This window comes from Callithrix jacchus, chromosome 1 (assembly GCF_049354715.1).
Source record: "Callithrix jacchus isolate 240 chromosome 1, calJac240_pri, whole genome shotgun sequence".
Classification (NCBI taxonomy): Eukaryota; Metazoa; Chordata; class Mammalia; order Primates; family Cebidae; genus Callithrix; species Callithrix jacchus.
The window spans coordinates 199,821,842-199,848,619 of NC_133502.1; the positions used below are offsets into that span (position 1 = coordinate 199,821,842).

At 47.8% G+C, this 26,778-nt stretch overlaps 1 long non-coding RNA gene across 3 annotated transcripts; it reads left to right on the forward strand.

The window, feature by feature from the left end:
* Positions 1–1,312: 1,312 nt before the first annotated feature.
* LOC118146349 (uncharacterized) lies at positions 1,313–25,856 on the forward strand. 3 transcript variants are annotated; one of them, XR_013522212.1, is made up of 4 exons: positions 1,313–1,390; positions 7,694–7,772; positions 14,475–14,596; positions 25,729–25,856. It is a non-coding gene; the product is annotated as an uncharacterized LOC118146349 (long non-coding RNA). The 3 variants fall into 3 exon arrangements; XR_008476764.2 differs by lacking the exon at positions 1,313–1,390 and adding an exon at positions 2,105–2,238; XR_008476763.2 differs by lacking the exon at positions 1,313–1,390 and having other exon boundaries at positions 7,674–7,772.
* Positions 25,857–26,778: the final 922 nt, after the last annotated feature.

The following is a 26,778-nucleotide window of genomic DNA, read 5'->3' on the forward strand; positions in this document are numbered from 1 at the left end:
TAACTTCTTCCAGACATTGCCATGGCATTCATAAACTACCATGGCCCTGTGGGAGTGTCTGTTAGCATACTAATGCATCATAATTAGCATCTAATGACCAGTAGGGACAACCAGAGGTCACTTTCATTGCCATCTTGGTTGTGGTAGGTTTTGTCTGGCTTCTTTACTGCATCTCATTTTATCCTCAGGGTCTTTGTGATCTGTATCTTGTGAAACCAGTCCCACTGACCTCCTATCTCATCCTATGACTAAGAATGCCTGACCTCCTGAGAATGCAGCCCAGCTGGTTTCAGCCTCATTTTACTCAGCCCCTATTCAAGATGGAGTCACTCTGGTTCCGATGCCTCTGACAGCACAATCATAGCTCACTGCAGCCTCAACCTCCTGGGTTTGAACAATCCTCTCATCTCAGCTTCCTGAGTAGCTGGGTCCACAGGCATGAGCTGCCATGTCCAGCTGATTTTTTTTAAAAAAATTCTTGTAGAAACAGGGTCTCACTATGTTGCCCAGGCTAGTCTTGAACTCTTGGGCTCAAGTGATGCTTTCTCTCATCTTGGCTTCCCAAAGTGCTGAGATTATAGGCCTAAGCCACCATGCCTGGCTCCTTTATAACCTCCATTTATTCATCTAGAAAATAGATACAAGCTGGGTGTGGTGGCTCATGCCTATAATCCCACCACTTTGGGAGGCCGAGGTGGGTGGATCGCCTGAGGTCAGGAGTTCAAGACCAGCCTGGCCAACGTGGTGAAACCCCATCTCTACTAAAAATACAAAAATTTAGCCAGGCATGGTGGCTCATGCCTATAGTCTCAGCTACTCGGGAGGCTGAGGCAGGAGAATTGCTTGAACCCAGGAGGTGGAGGTTGCAGTGAGCTGAGATCAAACCATTGCACTTCAGCCTGGGTGACAGAGTGAGACTCAGTCTCAAAAAAAAAAAAGAAAAAGAAAGAAAAGAAAAGGAAGGATAATGAAAGAAAAGAGCTACAGCAGTAGTTTCTCAAAAGGTTGTTGTGAAGATTAAATGAAATCATAAAGGAACAATATTTAGCTCAGTGACTGGCCTGTGAGTCCTCAATAAATTTTAACGATTTTTATCGGTAAACTAAGGGGAGCAGGGGGGACCCCAGAAGAGCCCTGCCTTTCACATTGAGAACCTCATTTATCAAACTCCAAGTTTACAATGCACGAAGTAGGGGCAGTTCCCGCCTTAGAAAATAATTCTGACTTGGTTCCTTTAAGTAGCTGGTTTTCCCCAAGACCTTCAATATGTGACCCCATTTAATAAAAGTATCTACTGACCTTCACTTTCTTAGGGACCTAACTGTTGGGTGAAAATACTCTTTTCTGCTGACTCCCTGCCTGCAGAGGATTTCTTCACCTGTTGCTTCAGGTAAGGGAACAAATGCAAATTTTTAATGTCCTCATAGATCCCCCAGTGCTGCAGGTGGGCAAACAGGCTAAGGCCCCTGGGCCCGCGGCAGAGATAAGGAGCTGCCGCCGCCGCCGCCATCTCCCCACCCGGCTCCCGCTGTGGCAGCCATCCCGGCGCAGGCTTGCTCACCAGCGCCGCCCTGTGGTAAGACCGGAGATCTGCGGAAGAAAGCCAGCCCTGAACAGCCGACAGCACGCAAGCCCTTCCACTACTGCTACCCGGATATTTTGCCGGGCGCGGTGGTGAGTGTTTATAATCCCAGCTACTCCAGAAGCTGAAGGGAAGGATCCCTTGAGCCCAGGAGTTCAGAATTAGCCTGGGCAAAATAGCGAGACCCCTATCTCAAAAAGAAAAAAATAATGTCACAGGTTTCCTGACCCTGAACCTGGACATTAGCCCAGGTCTCATTCTCACCAAGCCCTCTAAAGAACTCATTTCATCAGAGAAGTGATCAGATGAATTATTCTACCTGCATACTATGAAATCCTACCTCACCGTGGAAAAGGTGGTGTATAATCTTCAAAAGCACTGAAAAAAAAAAAGAAAAAGAAAAAGAAAAACTAATGTGGTGCCTCTACAGACACTGTATCAGAATATCTTCAGTGAAAAAATCAAGTCACAGAATAAAGCATAAGTTTAATTTTTTTTTTGTCACATGTATGAATGTGTATACAAAGGCACCAGCAAAGTCCTGCGAGGTCTGTGCCAAACTCTTAATCATGGTCACCTTTGGAAAAGGGAGGAAGAGAGGAGGAGGCCAAGTGCAGTGGCTCACACCTGTAATCCCAGCACTTTGGGAGGCCAAGGTAAGTGGATCTCTTGAGCCCAGGAGTTTGAGACCAGCCTGGGCAACATGGCAAAACCCTGTGTCTACAAAAAATATAAAAATTAGCCAAGCATGGTGGTGTGTGCCTGTAGTCCTAGCTACTGAGGAGGCTGAGGTGGGAGGATCACTTGAACCAGGGAGGTTTAGGCTGTAGTGAGCCATGATTGCACCACTACACTCCATTCTGGGCAACAGAGTGAAACCCTGTCCCCTAAGAAAAGAAAGAGAGGAGGTGAGGACACTTACATTTTCACATTTTATTTGATGTATTTATATGTGGCTTGAATCTTTTACATTCATGCGTTACATGTGCAAGTTTGAAAATAAAACGCATGATGATTATTTAAAAATTTGGAGGCCGGGCACAGTGACTCATGCCTGTAATCCCAGCACTTTGGGAGGCTGAGGTGGGTAAATCACTGAGCTCAGGAGTTCAAGACCAGCCTGGCCAATGTGGCAAAACTCCATCTCTACCAAAAATACAAAAATTAGCGAGGCATGGTGGCATGCACCTGTAATCCCAGCTACTTGGGAAGCTGAGCCAGGAGAATCACTTGAATCTGGGAGGCAGAGGTTTTACTGAGCTGAGATGGCGCCACTGCACTCCAGCCTGGGCAAAAAGAGCAAAACTCTGTCTCAAAAACAAAAAATTGGAAAGCATGCAAAACAAAAAGAACAACATAAGTCTCTCACGGTCAGACTGCTCAGCAGAAGCACTGTCAAAATGCCAGTGTGTGTTTCCAGCACACGCTAGGACCACTGAGGAACACAGATTCCCCTGCTTGCCCCGGGAGGGGGCCTAGACAATGCCGCTGGACTGGACATCTATCCTGCTGCCCAGCATCACTGCCCTGCCCCACCCTGAGTCACTCCTGTAGACACCTCCTGGTACAGGGAGGCTCCCAAAAGCTTCTGCGGGCTAGCAGAACACTCAGCTCCCAAGCCAAAATGTCCTTCTCTTTGTTAACTACAAAATAAACATCTCCAGACCCCCTAGGTCACTTGCAATACAAATGTTTATGCCTTTGGAAAGAGAAAGAAAGACTCTTGCAAGTTCTCCCTGGGCCAAGGGTGCCAAGTTAGTAATTAACCCTCAGCAACTGAGGCGTCTGATCTTCCGCCAGCCGGTCTGCAGCAGGTTGTGGGAGTGATTGATTGGGCCTGGGCTGTAACTTGGTGATTGGTGGAGATTTCAGGCCTTGGAATGCTCTCTGCAAAGGACACTGGCTGCCTCTTAAACTCTAAATGAGGCCGGGGATGGTGGCTCACACCTGTAATCCCAGCACTTTGGGAGGCTGAGGCGGGTGTATCACCTGAGCTCAGGAGTTCGAGACCAGCCTGGCCAACATGGAGAAACCCCATCACTGCTAAAAAAAAAAAAAAAATTAGCCAGGCATGGTGGTGCATGCCTGTAATCCCAGCTACTTGGGAGGCTGAAGCAGAAGAATCACTTGAACCCAGGAGGCGGGGATTTTGGTGCGCAGAGATCACACCATTGCACTCCAGTCTGGCAACAAAAGTAAAACTCTGTCTCAAAAAATAGTAACTCTAAATGAGGTACTAGGGACCCACCCCCAAGAAGGCCCCCACACTGCTGCACGCCATTCCAGATGAAGGGCTGTGAGAAGCCCTAGCATTCATCGAACCACTTGAGGGAAGCTCCAGGACATGCATGCAGAGCTGGGAGGAGCAAGACTGCTGAGTGGCAGGCATCGGTCATCTTGACATTGACATTCACTAAACAACCTGGGACCAGGCTCCCTGCTCTATTCTACACATGGTGCCTTATTTCCTTTGACTCTCCCAGCAACCCCATGAGGTAGGTATAATTCTATTCCCGTTTTATAGATGAGGAAATTGAGTCTTGGAGAAATAGTCTGTGCTGCCATCACTTAATCTTGGGTGGATAAAGTCTCTTCTGCAGACAAAAGGTGTTCCTTGCCCAAGGTCATCCTGCTGGTAAATGGAGGCAATCTAGCCCCATGTGATCCAGATCCCCAACATGCAGCCAGCCATGGCAGGAGAGGGACGAAATGAGGCCAGAGCAAGAGGCAGAGTCCCCCAGATGAATGTCAAGGGAAACCCAATAGCCCTTAAGACATCAAGGGAAGGCCACGCCAGCCAAGATTCCTGACTCCCTCTGCAGAAAAGAGAGTGTGAGAGGGCACTGGGGAAGGAAAGGGGAGGGCAGAGGAGGGGGCCGACATGGGGCACGGGGAATTCCAGGGAAACTGGGCTTGGAGGACTGGAAAGGTCTCTGCCACCAGCAGGGCAGCTTCATAGATGTGCAGCCTCCATAGTCACACAGGGCTCATCCTCAGGCCCCACATTTGGCCCTAGTTGTCACCATCTTGAAATTCTAATCATTTTCCAAAGGGCCCCATATTTTTATTTTGCATTGCGCCTCACAAATTACAAAGCCAGTCCTGAGTCCAGAAGGGATCAGCCTTGGTTCCGGATGACCCTACCTCCAGGGCATGGGTATGGCTGATGGTTATTTGCCAGCCTGGTGGGAGACCAAGGCCACAGGAAATAGGTCTGGAGGATGATGGGCAGAGGTGGTCAGCTCAGGAGTGTTGATGTTTTGTTTTGTTTCTGTTTTTTGAGACAGATTCTCACTCTGTTGCCCAGGCTGGAGTGCAATAGTCTGACCTCAGCTCACTGCAACCTCCACCTTCTCGGTTCAAGCAATTCTCCTGCCTCAGCCTCCCAAGGAGCTGGGATTGCAGCAGCCACCACCACACTGGGCTAATTTTTGTATTTTTAGTAGAGATGGGGTTTCCACGTTGGCCAGAGGTGGTCTCGAACTCCTGACCTCAAGTGATCCGCCTGCCTCAGCCTCTTAAAGTGCTGGGATTACAGACATGAGCCACAGCACCCAGACAAGTGTTTTTGTTTGTTTTTTTGAGATGGAGTTTCACTCTTGTTGCCCAGGCTGGAGTGCAATGGCACAATCTTGGCTCACTGCAACCTCCACCTCCTAGGTTATAGTGAGTGATTCTCCTGCCTCAGCCTCCCTAGTAGCTGGGATTATAGGCATTACCACCACACCTGGCTAGTTTATATATACATACATATATACATACACACACACACACACACACACACACACACACACACACACACATATATATATATATATTTTTTTTTTTTTCATTTTTTAGTAGAGACAGGGTTTCTCCATGTTGGTCAGGCTGGTCTCAAACTTCCAACCTCAGGTGATCTGCCTGCTTCGGCCCCCCAAAGGGCTGGGATTACAGACATAAGCCATGCCACCCAGCCAAGTGTTTTGTTTTCTTTTAGAGACAGGATCTTACTTCGTTGCCCAGCCTGGTCTCCAATACCTGCGCTCAAGTGATCCTTCTTCCTTGGCCTCCCAAAGTGCTGGGATTTCAGGCAGGAGCCACTGCGCCCGGCCAGTCCAGGAGTGTTTGGCTCCTTAATGTTCTCATGTGTAAACATTCAGGAAGAAAAACCAAACCAAACCAAAACAAATAAACATTCAGGAAGCACAGGTTTCAGACTCTACTTGCTGGGGAGCAAGACTGATCAGAAACAAGTGCTTACTGGCAAGAGATTTTTCACAGAGAATGACGAGCTCTGCAAGGGATGTGATGATAAGGATGGCAGATGGGTGGATGAAGTTCAGATGCCCATATGGGAAAATGGGGGCATCAGATTAAAGGAAGAGGGAGGCTAACCTCAGGGGACTCTACTTGTATATATGAAGAAACACTTAAGGAGACCTGGACTTTTTTTTTTTTTTAAAGACAAGGTCTTTTAGCCTCACAATAGTGGGAGACTTCAACCCCCCGCCACTGACAGCATTAGACAGATCATCAAGGCAGAAAATTAACAAAGAAATTCTGGACTTAAACTCAGCACTTGACCAATTGGACCTATTAGACATCTGCAGAAAACTCCACCCATCAGCCAGCCACAGAATATACATTCTTCTCATTCGCACATGGAACATACTCCAAGATCAACCGCATGCTTGGCCGAAGAGCAAGTCTCAATACATTCAAAAAAATCAAAATCATACCAGCCAAACTCTTGGACCACAGTAGAATAAAGACAGAAAATACTAAGAAGATTTTGACCAGGTGCGCTGGCTCACATGTGTAATCCTAGCACTTTGAGAGGTGATGGTGGACAGATCACTTAATGTCTGGAGTTCGAGACCAGTCTTACCAACATGGTGAAACCTTGTCTCAACTAAGAATACCAAAAAAATATAAATTAAAAAAAATTAGCTAAGTGTGGTGGTGGGCACCTGTAATCCCAGCTACTCGGTAGGCTGAGGCAGGAGAATCACCTGAACCTGGGAGGCAGAGGTTGCAGTGAGCCGAGTTCATACCACTGCACTCCAGCCTGGGCGACAGAGCAAGACTCTGGTAAATATGATTCAACACATAAACAGAATTACAGGCAAAAATCCTCATCCCAATAGGTGCAGAAAATGCTTTCAATAAAACCCAACATCCTTTCATGATAAAAACCCTCAAGAAACTAGGCATCGAAGGAACATACGTCAAAACAATAAGAGCCATCTAGGATAAACGCACAGCCAACATCGTCCTGAACTGGCAAACACTAGAGCATTCCCCTTGGAACAAGAAAAGCAATCCCAGCTGGGCACAATGGCTCACACCTGTAATCCCAGCACTCTGGGAGGCTGAGGCGGGTGGATCACCTGAGATCAAGAGTTCAAGACCAGCCTGGCCAACATGGTGAAACCCCATCTCTACTAAAAACACAAAAAATTAGCTGGGCGTGGTGCTAGATACCTGTAAGTCCATCTACCCAGGAGGCAGGAGAATCACTTGGACCCAGGAGGAAGAGGTTGCAGTGAACCGAGATTGTGCCACTGCATTCCAGCCGGGGCAATAAGAGCAAAGCTGTTTCAAAAAAAAAAAAAAAAAGAAGAAAGAAAGAAAGAAAAGCAATCCTGTTATTGGGTGTATATCCAAAAGAAAACAAATTGTTCTACCAAAATGTCATGGGCACGTGTATGTTCATCACAACGCTATTCACAATAGCAAAGACATGGACTCAACCTAGGTGCCCATCAGTGATGAATTAAAGAAATCGTGGTACATATACACTGTGGAATACTACATAATCATAAAAAGAATGAAATCACGTCCTTTGCAGCAACATAGATACAGCTGGAGGCCATTATCCTAAGCAAATTAACACAAGTGCATGAAACTATAAACATTGGGAACTGATATGGTTTGGTGCTGTGTCCCCACACAAATCTTATCTCGAATTGTAATCCCCACTTGTCCAGGGTGAGAAGTGATTGGATTACGGGGGCAATTTCTCCCATGCCTTTCTCGTAATAGTGAGTGAGTCTCGCGAGAGTGAGATCTGATGGGTTTAAAAGTGGAATTGTTTCCTGAAAGCTTTCTCGCGCTTGCCGGCCGTAGTGTGAAGATGTCTGCTTCTCCTTTTGCCTTCTGCCGTGACTGCGTGTCCTGAGGCCTCCCCAGCAAACAATGCAGAACTGTGAGTCAATTAAACCTGTTTCCTTTATAAATTACTCAGTCTCAGGTATTTCTTTCTTTCTTTGTTTTCTTTTTTTTGAGACTGAGTCTCGCTCTTGTCAACCAGGCTGGAGTGCCGTGGTGCAATCTCAGCTCACTGCAACCTCCTCCTGGGTTCAAGCAATTCTCCTGCCTCAGCCTAAGTAGCTGGGATTACAGGCGCCTGCCACCACACCCAGCTAATTTTTGTATTTTTAGTAGAGACAGGGTTTCGCCATGTTGGCCAGGCTGGTCTCAAACTCCTGACCTCAAGTGATCCACCTGCCTCAGCCTCCCAAAGTGCTGGGATTACCAGCATGAGCCACCGCTCCCAGCCTCAGATATTTCTTTATAGCAGTGTGAAAACAAACTAACACGGATACTCAGGGATATAAAGATGGCAACAGTAGACACTGGGGGCCACTAAGGAGGGAAGGGAGAGAAGGGGGCAAGGGTTGAAAAACCAACTCTTGAGAACTATGCTCAGCACCTGGATGATGGGATCATTCGTATCCCAAATCTCGGCATCAGGCAATATATCCACGTAACAAACCTGCATATGTATCCCCTACATCCAAAATAAAAGTTGGAAGAAAAAGACAAGGTCTTGCTATGTTGCCCAGGCAGGAGTGCAGGGCTTACAGGCTGAAGCATAGCACACTGCAGCCTCAAACCACTGCCACCTCAGCCTCTCGAGTATCTGGAGCTACAAGCATGCATCACTGTGCCCAGCTGAGGACCTTACATTGTAAAAAGAACAGTCCAGATGTAAGAGACTTACAAAAGCAGGAGATAGATTAGCTAGTCCGAAATGGAAATGGCTGTTGACTGTGGTGTAGGGGCCTTTTTGAAGTCAAAAAGGAATCCGGACGCACCTGGCAAACTGATGGGACCAGTCCTTTGTTGCATTGGCTGGAACGGTTGAAGGAGGGAAGGAACCTGGCACCGTGGTCTCGATCTGGTTACAAAGCACGATTCCAGCAAAGGTTGAGGAGGAAGAGGGGCTCACTATCATTTATTGAGCTCTTCCTGCATTCCAGGCATTGGACTACAGGCATGCATTTGTTATTCTTTGCCATGTAACAAACTATCCAAATATGTAGCAGCTTAAAACAAGCAACTATGGTTAGCCTCAGTTTTTGTGCATCAGGGATTCGAGAGCAGTTTAGGCCAGGCGTGGTGGCTCACACCTGTAATCCCAGCACTTTGGGCTCAAGAGCCCAGGAGTTCAAGACTGGCCTGGGCAACATAGCAAGACCCTGTCTCTACAAAGAAGTTCAAGAAACAGCTAGGTGTGGTGGTGTGTGCTTGTAGTCCTCAGGAGGCTGAGACGGGAGGTTCCTTGAACCGAAGAGTTCAAGGGCACAGTGAGCCGTGATTGTGCCGCTGCACTCCAGCCTGGGTGACAGAGCAAGACCCTGTCTCAAAAAAAAAGAAAAGTAGTTTAGCAGCCTCAGAAATCATCCTTTGTCATTTTCACAGCATCCAGTTGGTACAGAGGTCAGCCCTATTCAGTATGGGAGGTGACCGTTACCAGGGCATGAATCCAGGAGGTGGAACTCACTGGCCACTCTCTCATCTTGGAGGCTGCTGCCCACCACGTGGTACTTCATGATCTCATTCAATAATCACAACAGGCTAGTAATAATTTTTCCCCTACTCAAAAGAGGGAATTTTGCTCAAGACCAAACAACTACAAAGTAGCAGCGGTTGGATTTGAACCCCACTGAGCTTGCCTATGTCGGAGCTCTGTGGCAGGCAGGGTGACAGGAGCAGACTGTTCCCCAAACCCCATTAGACACTGGGCTCCAGACAGCAAGACAATGTGTTTCTCTCCTCCAGCCGGGTCCCCAGGGGGATACACATCTCTCAGACTCTCACACAGGCCATGGGGAGCTTTGGCCTTGGGAGGGCACCAGTTAGCAGTGGGGAGAGGAAAGGGCTGCCTCCCTCCTCTTGCTCCCCATTTTGCCCCAAGATGAGGGGCTGCCATTCAGAATGGGTCCAATTCCAGGACAGTAACTGGGTCATATTTTCTGGAATGCAGGGTTACGATCAGATCTGTCCCCTCACCACACACACACACACACGTGTGTGTGTGCACACATCCACATACACCTGTGCAAGTACACAAGTATCCATGCACATCACCTGCCTGCACACACCCCAAACACATGCACACACATCCACATACATGCACACTCTCCTCCTAGTCCTCTGCTTCTGAGTGACCAGATGGCTCTTTTTTTTTTCCCCCCACACATACTTAACTGAGCACCTGCTAGGTGCCTGGCATGGTGCTGGGTGCAGGAGACATGGCATGGAACAGAGATGTGTCTGCTCGTGTGGAGCCTGTGGTCACGTGCTCTGCTAGACAGCTGCCTTTCTGGGGGCCACTGCTCCTCACATCTGCTGGGGCTCATTCACTTCTTCCATGTGGTGTTTGGACACAGGCATGGGGAGGTCCCCCTTGACCTCGAGCCTGAGCCTAGAACTCTGACCCACTTTACCAGAAGCCCAAATTCAGGAACTGATCATCTGCTTGGTTAGTCATGTTTTAGAACCTTGAGAGCATGTTACAACCTGCAGACGTTACAGACACCCATCTGCTCTCAACTCTCTTAGTCACAATGAGATGAAACTTTCAGAAAATCAAGAGACCAAAATCAGGCCAGGCACAGTGGCTCACACCTATAATCCCAGCAATTTGGGAAGCTGAGATGGAAGGATCACTGGAGCCCATGAGTTTGAGGCTAGCCTAGGCAACAGAGTGAGAACCCATCTTTCAAAAACAAACGAAAAAAAATAGCCGAATGTGGTGGCATGTGCCTGTAGTCCCCACTACTCAGGAAGCTGAGGCAGGAAGATCACTGGAGTCCAAGAGTTCGAGGCTGCAGTGACCCATGATCACACCACCGCACTCCAGTGTGGGTGACAGTGAGACTGTCCCCAAAACAAAACAAATCAAAAGACACCAAAATCAGTCAAATGCTTCTTACTGTTCTCTCCTTCCCTGCCTAGGGCTGTACTTTCAGATACCCCCCATTGTGCTTCCTGCCTTCCCAGGCAATTCAGGCCTCCAGTGATCTTCCTGCCTCAGCTTCCTGATATCTGTAATGATATCACTCACCTGGTCTTAGGGGCAGCCCAGAGGCATCTGACTGCAGACACAGCCAAGCTCCACAGGCACAACTGGGTGGCAACTTCAGAGGGCAGAAACAGTAGGCTCCCTCTGGCCCAGCATGGTGGTTCATGCCTGTAATCCCAATACTTTGGGAGGCTGAGGCAGGAGGGTTGCTTGAGCCCAGGAGCTATGATCACATCACTGCACTCCAGCCTGGGCAGCAGAGCGAGATCTCATCTCTAAGAAAAGAAAGAAAGAAACGGTGACCTCTGCACAGCCAGTCAGAACTGTATGACTCACTTGAGGCAGGACAAGAGTCACAGTTGTACCTTTCTTGTCTCTGTTGGGACCCTTGGGGGTGAGTTCCCCTTTGTCCTCTCGTGGAAACAGCACATGGCAAGCAACCACAAAACCAGGGCAGGAGGGACTTCCCACCAGCATCCAGCCCCAGTGCCATGTTTTCTCATTTGGCAGAGACACTGATTCTGACTCCTCCACAGCGTCACCCCTGTGCTTCTGGAGCAGGGGTAGATGGGGTTCCTTTCCCCTTTGGGGTTCACCTTCCAGTTGAGGTCCTTACTTGAGGGTTTTGGGGTGCCTCTCCATGGATAACCTTCCTCCCCACATACCTGGATTGCTTATCTACTCATTCACAACTGTTCCACATGCCCTCCCCAAGCACAACCTGGGCCAAGCCTGGAGGGAAGTTGGGGGCCCACTAGGGACAAGCTCAGGAGACCTGATTGGATACAGAAGCTCCTAATCCAGCCCAGAAATTCAGGGGATGCCCAGGAATGACCCCCAGGCAGGGGATGGGGAGAGGGAGCTGAGGTACAGAACGTGCTCAGGTTCACTAGCTGGTTTGAGACAGTGTTTGTCTGCCTGGAGCTTGGGGTACAAGTGGGAATGTGGCAAGAGATGGGGCTGGAGGGCTCAGTACCCGCAGGCACACTGGACGTTTGCCCTGAGGGCAATGGGGAGCCACAAGGAGGTGAGGCAGGCAGCAGCCCTGCCAGATGTCCATTGCATTTATACCTGGTGGCTGTGGTCGGGAAGTGGATTGGGAGGCACAAGGCTGAAGGCTAGAGACCAGCAAGGGAAATTTGTAGTCATGGAGATGGGAGGTGTTGCTGGCTTGGACCAGGATTGGAGTTGGGTGGAGAAGGGGTAAGTTCAAGAGGTGTTTTGGAAGGAATGCTGATGGAGTTTCCCATGGTTTGAGTGGGAAGGCGGGTGATCTGTGAAGGAGGACAAGGCTTGGGCACCATGAAGGGGTGGGGCAGACATGGGTAGTGGTGCAGGTTTAGGTGGAAGGTCACAGGTTTGGTCATGAACATATTGAGTCCATGGGCCTGCAACACAGAGGGACCCAGGCAGGATTCGCATTCAGCCCTGCTGCAGACCCAGCTCTGGGCTGCCGCACACATGGCTGTAGAAGAGCATCTACAACACAGGACTTGGTGGATGAGAAATGCTGATGTCCTGCCTTTCCTGGGGAGATGCTCTAGCCTTCCGAGACAGGAGAGAGAGACCTGTGTTCTTGGCTGCATCACCTGGAGTAGAACTTCCTATCTTGCTGAGCTGCGGGGATGAGGAAGGGAGACAATGAGCAATGACTCAGATGCCACAGGCTTTTCACTATTCTGAGATTTAATTGATTTTCACTTCTTTTGAGACGGAGTCTTGCTCTGCCACCCAGGCTGGAGTGTGGTGATGCAATCTTGGCTCACTGCAGCCTCTGCCCCCCAGGTTCCAGCAATTCTCCTGCCTCAGCCTCCTGGGTAGCTGGGATTATAGGCGCATACCACCATACCCGGCTAATTTCTATATTTTTAGTAGAGATGGGGTTTTGCCATATTGGCCAGACTGGTCTTGAACTCCTGACCTCAGGTGATCCACCCTCCTCGGCCTCCCAAAATGCTGGGATTACAGGTGTAAGCCACCATGCCCAGCCAATAGTTTTCTTGAATAAATGTTTCTTCATTTGCTGTGTGACTGCAGGACAATTTCCAGAGACTTAAATGGTTGTTTTTTTCATATAATATGAAAACAAAGAATTTTTAAAAGAGTGGCCATGGGTAACAAACAATTGAAACAGACACTACAAAAAAACACATATGGATGGCAAATAAGTACATGAAAAGATGCTCCGTAGCATCAGTCGTTAGGGAGATGCCAATTAAAATCACAGTGAGACGACTGCACACCTATTAGAATGGCTTAAATTTCAATAACTGGCAATATCGAGGGTTGGCAAACATGTGGAGCAACTGGAGCTTTTAGGTACCGTTTTACAATCACTTTGAAAAACAGCTTGGCCTGGGTGTGGTGGCTCACCCCTGTAATCCCGGCACTTTGGGAGGCTGAGGTGGGTAGATTACCTGAGGTCAGGAGTTCATGCCCAGCCTGTGCAATGTGGTGAAACGCCATCTCTATTAAAATGCAAAAAAAATTAGCTGGGTTTGGCAGCATGTGCCTGTAATCTCAGCTATGTGGGAGGCTGAGGCAGAAGAATTGCTTGAACCCAGGAGGCGGAGGTTGTAGTGGGACAAAATTGTGCCACTGCACTCCAGCCTGGGCAATAGAGCAAGACTCCATCTCAAAGCAGAACAAAAACAAAAGTTAGCCAGGCATGGTGTTGCATGCCTGTAATTTCAGCTACTCAGGAGGCTAAGGCAGGAGAATCGCTTGGACCTGGGAGGAGGAGGCTGCAGTGAGCTGAGATCATGCCATTGGTGACGGTGAGACTGTCTCAAAAAAAAGAAAAGCAGTTTGCAGTTTCTCTCATACATTATATACACTTGCCTTGAGACCCAGCAATTCTACTCCTAGGTCTCTTACCAAGAGAAATGAAACCATATGTATGCAAATGTTCATAGCAGCATTATTCATCATAGCCCCAAACTGGAAACCAACCAAATGTCCATCAACAGGTGAGTGGGCAAACAAGTTGTGAAATATACCTAGCGGGAAAAAGAAATGAACTAGTAATATGCACAATGACAAGGGTGAGGCTTAAATTATTACGTTACATAAAAGCCAGACCAAAAAAGAGTACATACAGTATAATTTGATTTATATAAAATTCTGTAGGCCAGGTGAGATGACTCACGCCTGTAATCCCAGCACTTTGGGAAGTTGAGACAGGAGGATTGCTTGAGTCCAGGAGTTCAAGACCAGCCTGGGAAGCATAGGGAGACCCCATCTCTTAAAAAAAAAAAAAAAAAAAAAAAAAGTAGCCAAGTATGGTAGTGTGTGTCTATAATCCCAGCTACTTTGGGAGGTTGAGATGGGAGGATTGCTTGAGCCTGAGAGTTGGAGGCTGCAGTGAGCTATGATCATGCCACTATACTCCAGCCTGGGTAACAGAGCGAGAGCCTCTCTTTTAAGAAAAAAAGAAAAATCCTAGAAAATGCAAAATAATCTATAGTGACAGAGTGAGAACCTGTCTCAAAAAAACATTTGATTAGATCTGTGACCCTATCTGCCAAGCCCTGCCATCTAAATTAGATCCCTATTGTTCTCTCTCTCTCTCTTTTTTTCTTTTTTTTTTTAAGACAGGGTCTTGTTCTGTCACTGAGACTGGAGTGCAAGAATGTGATCGATCATGGCTCACTACAGCTTCAACCTCCCTGACTCAAGCAATCCTCCTGCCTCAGCCTTCTGAGTAGCTGGGACCACAGGTATGCACCACCATACCCCGCTAATATGTTATTTTTTGCAGAGACAGAATCTCACTATGTTGCTCAGGCTGGACTTGAACTTTTGGCCTTAACTGATCCTCCCGCCTCAGCCTCCCAAAGTGCTGGGATTACAGTGTGAACCACTGCGCCCAGCCTGTTATGTCCTTTCAGACACACTGCCTCATCCCTTTTCACGATGTGCAGTCACGTGGTTATCTGACCATGGGTTTGTGTAAGTCTGTCTTTGAGGCTGGTCGTGCTGGCTCCTGCATTTCCAACACAGAGGCAGAGCTTGGGCTCGGAATAGGCGCTCTGTAAACATATGTGGGATGAGTGAGGACATTCCCTGGACGATGCCTGGGATGCCCAGGCCACAGAGCTGCCATTGAATCTCCTGGGGGTTAAAGTCTTCCATGTGCCACTCAGCAGGAAAAATTCAGAGCTGACATTAATTCAGACCCCACATACATGATTCTTACTGAGTTAGACACCAAGACAATCTCGCCCTTTGTTGGGACTGTGGGAGTCTTAAGTACTCCTAGAGAGAAGCCAGTCTAAAATCAGTCACTTTTTGAAACCATCAGCTTGAGAAATTAAGGATTCTGTCAGCGTGCCCTGAATTTCTGGGCCCAGCAATTAATTCCTTCTAGATTAAAGGATTGTTGTGCTTCTGATACATTATTATGCGGAGTGGCCTTGCTGTGAATTTTAAAACTTTAACCAGAATCCTCATTAACTGGGACCTTTTTATCTGTGTGCAACTTCTAGAAGAGGCCAGTGGCTAGAAAGTGAGCTGATGCATCCAAAAAAAAACACATTTCAGGGGGTATCCTGTTGCACATTCAGTCCAGGCAGCTGTTCTCCTTTCTAATGGGAACAGGGCCATTTGCTTACAATGTACCCGGTGCCGGCTGGACGTTATACATGGCGCCACTGAATCATCACCTGCTCCATCAGGCAGCCACTGTCATTAGTATCTCCAGCGTACTAGTGAGGAGACGGGTTGAGAGGGGGGTCCCTGTTCAAGCCACTGGGTGGCCAAAGTCTTTCTGACCTCGAGGCCCCATGCTTGGCTCCCAGATTCCGTTGCTTTCCCTTCTCCCTGGATGGTGAAGACCACTGTGCCGAAGGATGACCATATGGCCGTTTGGGCCACCATCCAGCCAAGAGCTATTTCATCTGTGCTGGGCATGAGGTTCCTAAGCCTGAGGGAGCAGGCCCAGTCATGTGTGAGGCTGACCCAGGGGGCAAGAGCTCCATCCTCTGGGAGCACTCACTAGGTTCAGGGCCAGGGAGGTCAGCCCCTGCTGTCTATCGTGAGCAGGCTCTGTCCCCTCCTTAGCATCAGTCCTCTTCCTGCCATACGTCTGGGAATCTCAGCTTCTCTCAGGCAGAGTTCAACCTGGCTGGTTTTTTTTTTTTTTTTTTTTTTTGGAGATGGAGTCTCTGTTATCCAGGCTGGAGTGCAGTGGCACCATCTCAGTTCGCTGCAACCTTTTCCTCCCAGGTTCGAGCAATTCTCCTGCCTCAGCCTCCCAAGTAGCTAGGATTATAGGTATGTGCCACCACACCCAGCTAATTTTTGTATTTTTAGTAGAGATGGGGTTTTGCTGTGTTGGCCGGGCTGGTCTCGAACTCCTGACCTCATGATCTACCCGCTCGGCCTCCCAAAGTGCTGGGATTACAGACGTGAGCTACTGTGCCCAGCCAGCCTGGCTGTCTTAACGGCAGAACCTGAGCCCAGATGCAGCCCTTTAAGGGAGAGACTTCCAGGCCCTATGTTGGATGCTTGCTAAACCATCTCCAAATGAGCCTGGCTTTCCCGGCATTGCAGCGCTTCCCACTTTGGTTCACACGGGTTTATAGACACACAGCATTCATGCACACAGCTACTTCCTCACCCCTGCATGCCTGGAACCAGTGCTCCCCAGCCCAGTGTGCACCCCAGGGCCAAAGCCAGGCCATCACTGCCACAGTGGGTTTGCCCTAGGGCCCTGGGATCTTCTAGAAACCTTAGAAACTCAAAAGGGGTCAGGATTCCAAGGGTTCTAGCATCCCTAAGTAAACTGCCCCTTTCCAGTTCCCCAGAGAAAGACTGGGGGAGCCAGTTGGCCCCGGGGAACAGTCCACTACTCATTGCTGGCGAGCATGTCAGAACACTTGCACACTGCTGGTGGGAATGCAAAGTGGAGCAGCAGCTGCAGAAAACAGATGGCAGTTCCTCAAAAAAATTAAAACACAGAATTACCCACGTGACCCAGCAATTCCACTTGTAGGTATATATCAAAAAGAATTAAAAGGAAGGTCTCAAAGACATCCCAGTACACCTGTGTTCATAGCAGTATTATTCATAATTGCTAAAATCTGGAGAAACTCCGGTATATATCAGGGAAGAACAGATAAGCAAAATGAGGTCTATCCATTCAATGGAATATTATTCAGCCCTGAAAAGGAAGGCAATTCTGATATAAGCCACAAAGAGAATGAAGCTTGAGAATATTATGCTGAGTAAACTAAGCCAGTTACAAAACAATAAATACTGTATGATTTCACTTATGTGGCATATCTAGAATAGTCAAAATCATAGAGACAGAAAGTAGAATGGCAATGGCCAAGGCCTGGGGAAAAGGGATAATGGGAGTTATCATTTAATGGATACAGAGCTTCAGTTTTACAAGATAAAAAGGGTTCAGGAGCTGGACGATGGTGATAGTCACACAACACTATGAAGGCATTTAATTCCAGAAAATCATACCCTTAACAACGGTCAATTTTGCCGGGTTCGGTGGTGCAATTACGCCTGTAATCCCAGCACTTTAGGAGGCCAAGGTGGGGGGCTGGGGAATCACTTGAGCCCAGAAGTTCAAGACCATGCTGGCTGACAAAGCAAAACCCTGTCTTTCTTTTTTTTTTTTTTTGAGACGGAGTTACCCAGGCTGGAGTGCAATGGTGCGATCTCGGCTCACTGCAACCTCCGCCTCCTGGGTTCAGGCAATTCTCCTGCCTCAGCCTCCTGAGTAGCTGGGATTACAGGCACGCGCCACCATGCCCAGCTAATTTTTTGTATTTTTAGTAGAGACGGGGTTTCACCATGTTGACCAGGATGGTCTCGATCTCTTGACCTCGTGATCCACCCTCCTCGGCCTCCCCAAGTGCTGGGATTACAGGCTTGAGCCACCGCGCCCAGCTGCAAAACCCTGTCTTTACAAAAAAATACAAAGATTGGCTTGTTATGGTAGTACACACCCACAGTCCCAGCTACTTGGAAGGCTGAGGTGGGAGGATCACTTGAACCTAGGAGGTCCAGGCAGCAGTGAGCCATGATCTCACCACTGCACTCCAGCATGGGTGACAGAGTGAGACCTTCGTCTCCAAAAAAAAAGGGAAATTTTGTTATATTTTATAATGAGTGAAATGGTAAAATTCCACTTAAATGAGATACTTAGAGTCATCAAAATTGTAGAGACAAGTAGAATGAAGGTTGCGAGGTGCTGAGGGATGGGGGAGTGAGGAGTCAGCGTTGGACTGGTACAGTTTCATTTGGGGAAAATGAAAAAGTTCTGGACAGTGGGAATAGTTGCACCACAATGCAAATGTACTGAGTTGTGTGCTTTAAAATGGTTAAAATAAGTAAAATGATCAATTTTCCTGGACAACATGGTGAAACCCTACCTCGAGAAAAAGATTAAAAAAATGAGCCAAGCATGGTGGCACATGCCTGTAGTCCCAGCTAACCCGGAGCCTGAGGTAGGAGAATCACCTGAGCCAGGGGAGGTTGAGGCTGCAGTGAGCTATGATCACCCCACTGCACTCCACCCTGGGTGACACAGTAAGACCCTGCCTCAAAAAAACAAAAGTCAGTTTTACATTATCTATATGATACCAGAACTTGTAAAAAAAAAAAAAAAAAACCACCTGTAGTCCCAGCAATTTGGGAGGTCAAGGTGGGCAGATCACAAGGTCAGCAGTTTGGGACCAGCCTGGCCAATACGGTGAAACCCCATCTCTACTAAAAACACAAAGATTAGCCGAGTGTGGTGGTTGGCACCTATAGTCCTAGCTTCTTGGGAGGCTGAGGCAGGAGAATTGCTTGAACCCGGGAGGCAGAGGTTACAGTGAACCGAGATCGGGCACTCCAGCCTGGGTGACAGAGCAAGATTCTGTCTCAAAAAAAACATTAAAAATCTGAAGTTCCTGTTCATTAAGCAGCCTGCTATTCTCATGATCCTAGTAAATCCTGGCAGTGACATTTTGAGGTACATTCTGTGATTGTCCTCAGTTTTCAGGTAAGAAAGCCAAGAGAGGGAGGTGACATGAGCAGCCTGAGGTCACCCAGCAAGTAGGAGGGCCAGGATTCCACCCAGGACCGCTGACTGTGCCCGGCCACAGAGGGAGTGCCCCCTTTCCTCACAGCTCCCCGCAGATCCCACTCAGATTCTTCTGCCAGGGGCCAGCAAACAGGATCCAGATGGCGGTTCCCCCAGTCACCAGGACAGGGCCTAACTTGAAACCCCTCTGCCAGGATTTCCAAATGCATCCCAGATTTCTGTCACAGAAGCATCTGGTACCCTCCTGCTGGGGCAGTGGGGGGCCAAGGAGCAGCCAGGCCTGGCCATGGGCCTGGGCAGTGACTGGGGGCTGGCAAGGGGGTGGCACTAGTCTCTGGTCCATCCCCTTGGAAGCCCCGGGGGATCCTGCTGGCCCTGGGAGGCTGTTAGCTCTGACAGTGGATTCGTCTTACTCCTACCTCTGTGACAAAGCCCCACCACCTGGCTGGCTTAAACAACAGACACTTATGTCTCACTGTTTTGGTGCTGGAAGTCTGAAATCAAGGTGTGGTTCCTTCTGAGGCTGAGAGGGAAGGTCTGTTCCAGGCCCCTCTCCCGGCTTCAAGTGGCCTCTCGCACTCTTTGGCATGTTGGGGGCCATCTTCTCTCTGTGCCCTCTGTGAGCGTCTGTCTCCGTGTCCCATCTCCTTTTTATATAAAGACACAGCCACATTGGATTAGGGCCCACCCTCGTGACCTCATCTCAACATATCATCTGCAAAGATCACATTTCCAAATAAGATCCCATTCGCAGATCCTAGGGCCTAGCACTTCAGGATCTTTTGCGGGGGACATAATTCCAACCATAACACCTCCCACAATGCTGTGACTCTTCTCAGCTGCCCAGGAGGCCAGCGGGGAATGTTCTGAGGGTTGGCGATGTTTGCAAACCGAATGGCATTTCACATACTCTCTATGGTTTGTCAAGGTTACTGCCACCTTCTGGCAGCTTCCAATGGGTTCTATGGGAAGATGCTTTTCAAGCAGCACAGTAGCAAGAGCTGATAAAGTTCACAGTCACCAAGGTGGATTGCCGGTCTGAGGGCAGCCTTCCACAAGAACTGGAGCAAGGTCCTACAACTCCTTTATCAGGAGGAGTGGCTCTTGACCCAAGCCTGCCGTACAGCGGGTATCTTTATGGTACTGAACACTGCCGCCTGGGCCATGGATTCTTGTCCTGGTATAACTGCTTTTCCCTTAAATCATGCTGTGTATTGTATCTGCTCTAGGCATTCCTCCGATTATAAGCTGCTTATTCCTTAATTCATGCTGTGTACTGTGTCCACTCTAGGCATTCCTCCGAGTATGAACTAAGATATAATTATAGGTATATATGTAGGGAAATATTCTTTAGGCACTCATACTATCAACTATTATATGATTATATATAGGGGATTATATAAAGGGATCCTTCAAGCCCTATTTCTATAAACTAATATATGATTATATAAAGAAAATAGCTGAGTAGTAACACTACACAGTGAGATATTCCTCAAGCCCTAACTGTGCCAGGGTTCTGCTTAGCTCTCATTCCTCGGTGCTTATATGGGGGGTTACCCACAGTTTTATGAATGGATAACTTGCCACCACATGCTGAGTGCTTGCTTGCTGTGTACTGGGCACTTGATGTATGCTGCCCAGTCCTCAGTGGCAGGGTGGCTGCTATCATCCCATTGTGCAGGTGAGCCTCAATGGGAGGAGCCACTCACTCAGAGTCTCATGGCTGATTATTCCCATCTGTGGGATTCATCCCACCGCCTGTCTGAGCAGAGGCCCTGAGGTTTCTGTAACTCCTCTCATTCCTGAACACATTCCCATCCTGTATTCCTTCCTTCGACCTCAAACAACTCGAAGTTGGAGGAATTAAATGCAAATGCATGCAGTTGGAGTAAAAGACACTGCCTGGGAATTCAGGCAGCATAGGTGTGGGGGGTGAGGGGGGAGGTCCGTCCATCCGTCTGTCCACCCTCCCTCCTTCCCTCCCTCCCTCCCTCCCTCCCTCCCTTCCTTCCTTCTTTCCTTCCTTCCTTTCTCTTTCCTTTCGAGACGAAGTTTTGCTCTGTTGCCCAGGCTGGAGTACAGTGGTGCAATCATGGCTCACTGCACCCTGGAACTCCTGGGTTCAAGCGATCCTCCTACCTCAGCCTCCTGAGTAGCTGGGACTACAGGCACATGCGAACATGCCTGACTAGAATGGCAGTGTTTCTGAGGGCAGGAGGAGGGCATAAAGGTCAGACGAGGCTGAACCTTACTTACTCTTCACTTTCCACCTCTTCCCATCTTCCTTCCTCAGAGTCTTGGGGAACACCTTTCTCTCACCTTTAAAAATAAATTTTTTTAAAGAGACAAAGTCTTGCTCTGTCACCCAGGCTGGAGTGTAGCCGCATGATCACAGCTCACTACTGTCCTGTCTTCTGGGCTCAAGCAATCCTCCTGCCTCAGCCTCCTGGCTAGCTAGGACCACAGGCCTGTGCCACCGTGCCTAATTTTAAAAAATTTTTCCTTTTGTAGAGATGAAGTCTTGCTATGTTGCCCAGGCTGGTCTCAAACTCTTGGCCTCAAGCAATCCTTCCACCTTAGCCTCTCAAAGTGCTGGTATTACAGGTGTAAACCACCTCACCCGGCCCTTTCTCGCCTCTAAGATCTGAAGTTCTGTTTGAATGTGTACATGTGGGGTATGTGGGTGTTGGGAGTGTGTGTATGAGACAGCTTTATTGAGGCATAATTCAAATATAAACAAGGCCAGGCACAGAGGTTCACACCTGTAATCCCAGCACTTTGGGCAGCCAAGGTGGGAGGATTGCTTGAGACCAGGAGTTCAAGACCAGCCTGGGAAACATAAGAAGACCTCATCTCCACAAAAAAATTTTAAAAATTAAAAATTAGCCAGGCATGATGGTGAGTGCCTGTAGTCCCAGCTATTTGGGGGGCTGGCATGAGAGGTCAGCTTGAGCCCAGGAGGTTGAGGCTGCAGTGAGCTATGATTGTGCCACTGCACTCCAGCCTGGGTAACAGAGCAAGACCCTGTCCCAAAAAACAACAAACAAACCGTAAAATTCACTCCTTTAAAGCGTACAACCCAACGGTGTTTAGTATATAAGTGAGTTGTACAGTCATGACCACAACCAGCCTTAGAACACTTTCATCACTCCAAAAAGAAACCCTATACCCAGCTGGACATGGTGGCTCATGCCTGTAATCCCAGCACTTTGGGAGGCCAAGACAGGTGGATCACCTGAGGTCAGAAGTTTGAGACCAGTCTGGCCAACATGGTGAAACGCTGTCTTACTCAAAACATAAACGCACAAAAATTTGGCCTACCATGGTGGCTCACTCTTGTAATCCCAGCACTTTGGGAGGCTGAGGTGGGCAGATTACCTGAGGTCAGGGATTCAAGACCAGCCTGGCCAATATGGTGAAACCCCATCTCTACAAAAATACAAAAAGTAGCCAGGCATGATGGCGGGTGCCTGTAATCCTAGCTACTCGGAAGGCTGAGGCAGGAGAAGCGCTTGAACCCGGGAGGCAGAGGTTGCAGTGAGCTGAGATTGCACTACTGCACTACAGCCTTGACAACAGAGCAAGACTCCATTTCAAACAAAAATTAGCTGGGCATGGTGGTGGGCTCCTGTAATCCCAGCTACTTGGGAGGCTAAAGCAAGGGAATCACTAGAACCCAGAAGGTGGAGGTTACAGTGAGCCAAGATCATGACATTGCACTCCAGCCTGGACGAGAGTGAAATGCCATCTCAAAAAAAAAAAAGGAAAAGAAACCTTACACCCGCTGGGCGTGGCGGCTCACACCTGTAATCCTAGTACTTTGGGAGGCTGAGGTGGGCAGATCAAGAGGTCAGGAGTTCAAGACCAGACTGGCCAACACAGTGTAACCCCATCTCTACTAAAAAATACAAAAATTAGCTGGGCACAGTGGTTCGTGCCTGTAATCCCAGGGACTTGGGAGGCTGAGGGACTTGGGAAGCTGAGGCCCTGGAAGCAGAGGTTGCTGTGAGCCGAGATCGCACCACTGTACTCCAGTCTCCCTCCTTGGGCTACAGAGCAAGACTCCATCTCAAAAAAAAGAAACCCTACATCCACTTGCAGTGATTCCCCATTCTCCTGAAGCCCCCACCACCCCACCACCAGCTCCTGGCAACCACTTTCTGGCTCTGTAGATTTCCCTATTCTGGGTATTTCATGTAAGTAGAATCATATACCACGTGGCCTTTTGCGACTGGTTTCTTCCACTGAGCATAATGTTGTTAAGGCTCACCCATGTTGCAGCAGGTGTCAGTGATTCATTCCTTCTGAATGATATTTTGTTGTGTGGATGGACCTCATGTCTGTCCAATCATCTGTCGATGCACATTTGGGCTATTGCCATTTTTGGTTCTTACAGATAATGCTGCTTTGAACACTCAGGTGCAAGTTTTTGTATGACCCTATTTCCATTTCTCTTGGGTAGATACCTAGGAGTGGTGAATGTGTTTTTATTTTTTTATTAAAAAAATTTTTTTGAGGCAGGGCCTCACTCTGTCACCCAGGCTGGAGTGCAGTGGTGTGATCTCGGCTCACTACAACCTCTGCCTCCTGGGTTCAAGTGATTCTTCTGCCTCAGCCTCCCAAGTAGCTGGTATTACAGGCACACACCACCACACCTGGCTAATTTTTGCATTTTTAGTAGAGACAGGGTTTCACCATGTTGGCTAGGGTGGTCTCAAACTCCTGACCTCAGGTGATCCACCCACCTCAGCCTCACAAAGTGCTGGGATTACAGGTCTGAGCCACTGGGCCCAGCCAGTGAATGTGTTTTTTAAATGAAAAATAAGGTATGTTCTTTTTCATGTATAATTTCTTTCTTTTAATGTTTAAATATTTTTCAATTTGTTAAAGGGCCATGCTAATCTTCTTTGCGTTGTTCCAATTTCTAGTATATGTGCTGCCAAAGCCAGCACATGTGTTCTTAATTACAAAAGTAATTCCTTAGAGATTACCAAAGTAACAAATTGGAAACAAGAAAACATTTCTCACCTTTAAAGTTTGTTCTGTTTGAATGTGTGTGTGCAACTTTATTGAGACACAATTCAAATACCATACAAGGCCAGGCATGGTGCCTCATGCTTGTAATCCCAGCACTTTAGGTGGCTAAGGTGGGAGGATCACTTGAGCCCAGGAGTTCAAGACCAGTCTGGGCAGCATAGGCAGACCCCATCTATACACAAAAAATGTTTTTGGCCGGGCGCGGTGGCTCACGCCTGTAATCCCAGCACTTTGGGAAGTCGAAGCAGGCAGATCATGAGGTCAAGAGATCGAGACCATCCTGGCCAACACAGTGAAACCCTGTCTCTACTAAAAATACAAAAAAATTAGCCAGGCATGGTGGCACATGCCTGTGGTCCTAGCTACTTGGGAGGCTGAGGCGGAAGAATCGCTTGAACCCAGGAGGTGGAGGTTGCAGTGAGCTGAGATTGTGCCACTGCACTCTAGCCTGGTGACAGAGCAAGACTCCGTCTCAAAAAAAAAAAATTTTTTTTTTTAGTTAGCCAGGCGTGGTGAACCACAAGTGTTGTCCTAGCTACTTGGGAGGCTGAGGCAGCAGGATCACTTGAGCTTTCGAGATTGAGGCTGCAGTGAGCCAAGATTATGCCACTGTACTCCAGCCTGGGTAACAGAGCAAGACCCTGTCTCAAAAAATAAGAACTTTTTAAATGTTTAAAAAGAAGCTATTGGCCAGGTGTGGTGGCTCATGCCTGTCATCCCAGCACTTTGGAAGGCCAAGGTGGGTGTATCACCTGAGATCAGGAGTTCAAGACCAGCCTCACATGATGAAACCCTGTCTCTACTAAAAATAAAAAAGATTAGCCGGGCTTGGTGATACTCGCCCCTATAATCCCAACTACTCAGAAGGCTGGGAGGCTGAGGCAGAGAATTGTTTGAACCCAGGAGGCAGAGGTTGCAGTGAACTGAAATCATGGCATTGATTGCACTTCAGCCTAGGCAACAAGAGCAAAACTCTGTCTAAAAAAAGAAAAAGAAGATATTGAGGCCGGTAATGGTGACTCAAGCCTGTAATCCCACACTTTGGGAGGCTGAGACAGGCAGATCATCTGAGGTCAGAAGTTCGAGACCAGCCTGGCCAACATGGTGAAACCTCATCTCCATTAAAAAATACAAAAAAAATATATATATATATGTATATGTATATATAGACACACCCTTAATGTCCCCAAAGAGATCTGGTGTGTCCCACCCTGCAGATGTGCGTTTGCTAACGTTTACTTTCATGGCATGTGACACAGCAATCGTGTGAACGGAAACTGACAGCTCCTGCCCTGTGCGGATGGTAACCTGTATCAGGCCCCTCTGATCCCACATGTGCCTATTAGTAATGACCCGTTCAGTGCAGATTAGACATAAAACCAGCTTTGACTTCAAAGGACCAAGCATCTAAGAGTAAGAGAAAGAAGGAGGATTTTCAGCGACCAGGGGGTACGGGGAGCGGTGGGGAAAGACATTCAAAGGGCTGGAAACTTTCTTTCTTTGGCAAAAAAGAAGGCCAAAAAAAATCTTCCAAAAAAGCAAAACGAAACAAAACTCTGGGGAATCATTATATTAAGATGGATGGATTATGGGTGATCTGTTTTAAAAAAAACTGTTTTAATGACATTATATTGCTATTATAATGTTTTACTACTAAAAAAGATTCTAAGAAGCCACTGAGGATTATTGATGGAAAAGAATGATTTTATAAAACTCAGCCATTCTTAAGAAGAGTGCAGCCAAAAAGGCTTTCTTACTCCTTTATAGTTTCTTTCAATAACTGGCTCACCAAGACAGAGGCTGCTGAGCAGGCAGACAGCTGCAGACCTAAGGAAAGCTATGACCGTCTCAGCTGCAAGAATCAGAGTGGCTTGGAGCACAGAGGAAGAATCAGGTAAGAAAAGACGTAAAAGGCTACTCTCTTCAAAATCATTGTTTAAAAAATTAGAAATTGTTGACTATTCATGACTTGTAAGAAAGGCTGCACCGAAATGTTTTTGTTTCTTTTGTTTAGTTTAATTTTTATATTATGAAGACAAGGTCTTGCTCCGTCACCCAGGCTGGAATGCGTGGTGCGATCATGGCTCACTGCAACCTCGAACTCCTGGCCTCAAGTGATCCTCCTGCCTCAGTAGCTAGGACTACAGGCCACCATGCCTGGCTCATTTTAAAATAATTTTTAGGGCCGGGGTCTTACTACATTGCCCAGACTGGTCTCGAACTCCTGAGCTCAAGTGATCTTTCCTGTCTCAGCCTTCCAAAGTGCTGGAATTACAGGTGTGAGCCACCAGCCCCTGGCCAGTGTTTGCCTTTTTGCATATCTCTCTATGTAAGTATTCAATCTCAAATTATGTTTTCTCTATTGCAAAAATAACCCATACAAGCATCCCTTCTTACATAGTGATTGATCAAGTGTTTTCAAAAGAGTTCCACTTATTCTAAAAAGTACTATGAAACAGAAAAACATACTTGTGTACTCAGAAGCACAGTCCGAGGCGGCAGAATGACTGGCACAGAACCTACTTTCCACTCCTTCACCCAGTGCAGACATTGTGAACTGATCATAGCACTCTTCTCTGCCAATCTAAAGACTGTCTCTCTGGTCTCTCTATCCCTTCTTATTCTTCTAAAAGGCATCAGAGCTGGCATCCAGGAGGGCGTGTGTTGGGTGAGGGGAAAAAAAAAAAAAAAACCTCTGTGCAGGCGCAAAACTAAGACGCCATCAAGTGGCGGAGCTTTCTAATTAGAAAAGGCACAGTACTTAGAACCAAAGCAAGACAACAGGGCAGTAAATGAATGAATGAATGAGTCTAGTCT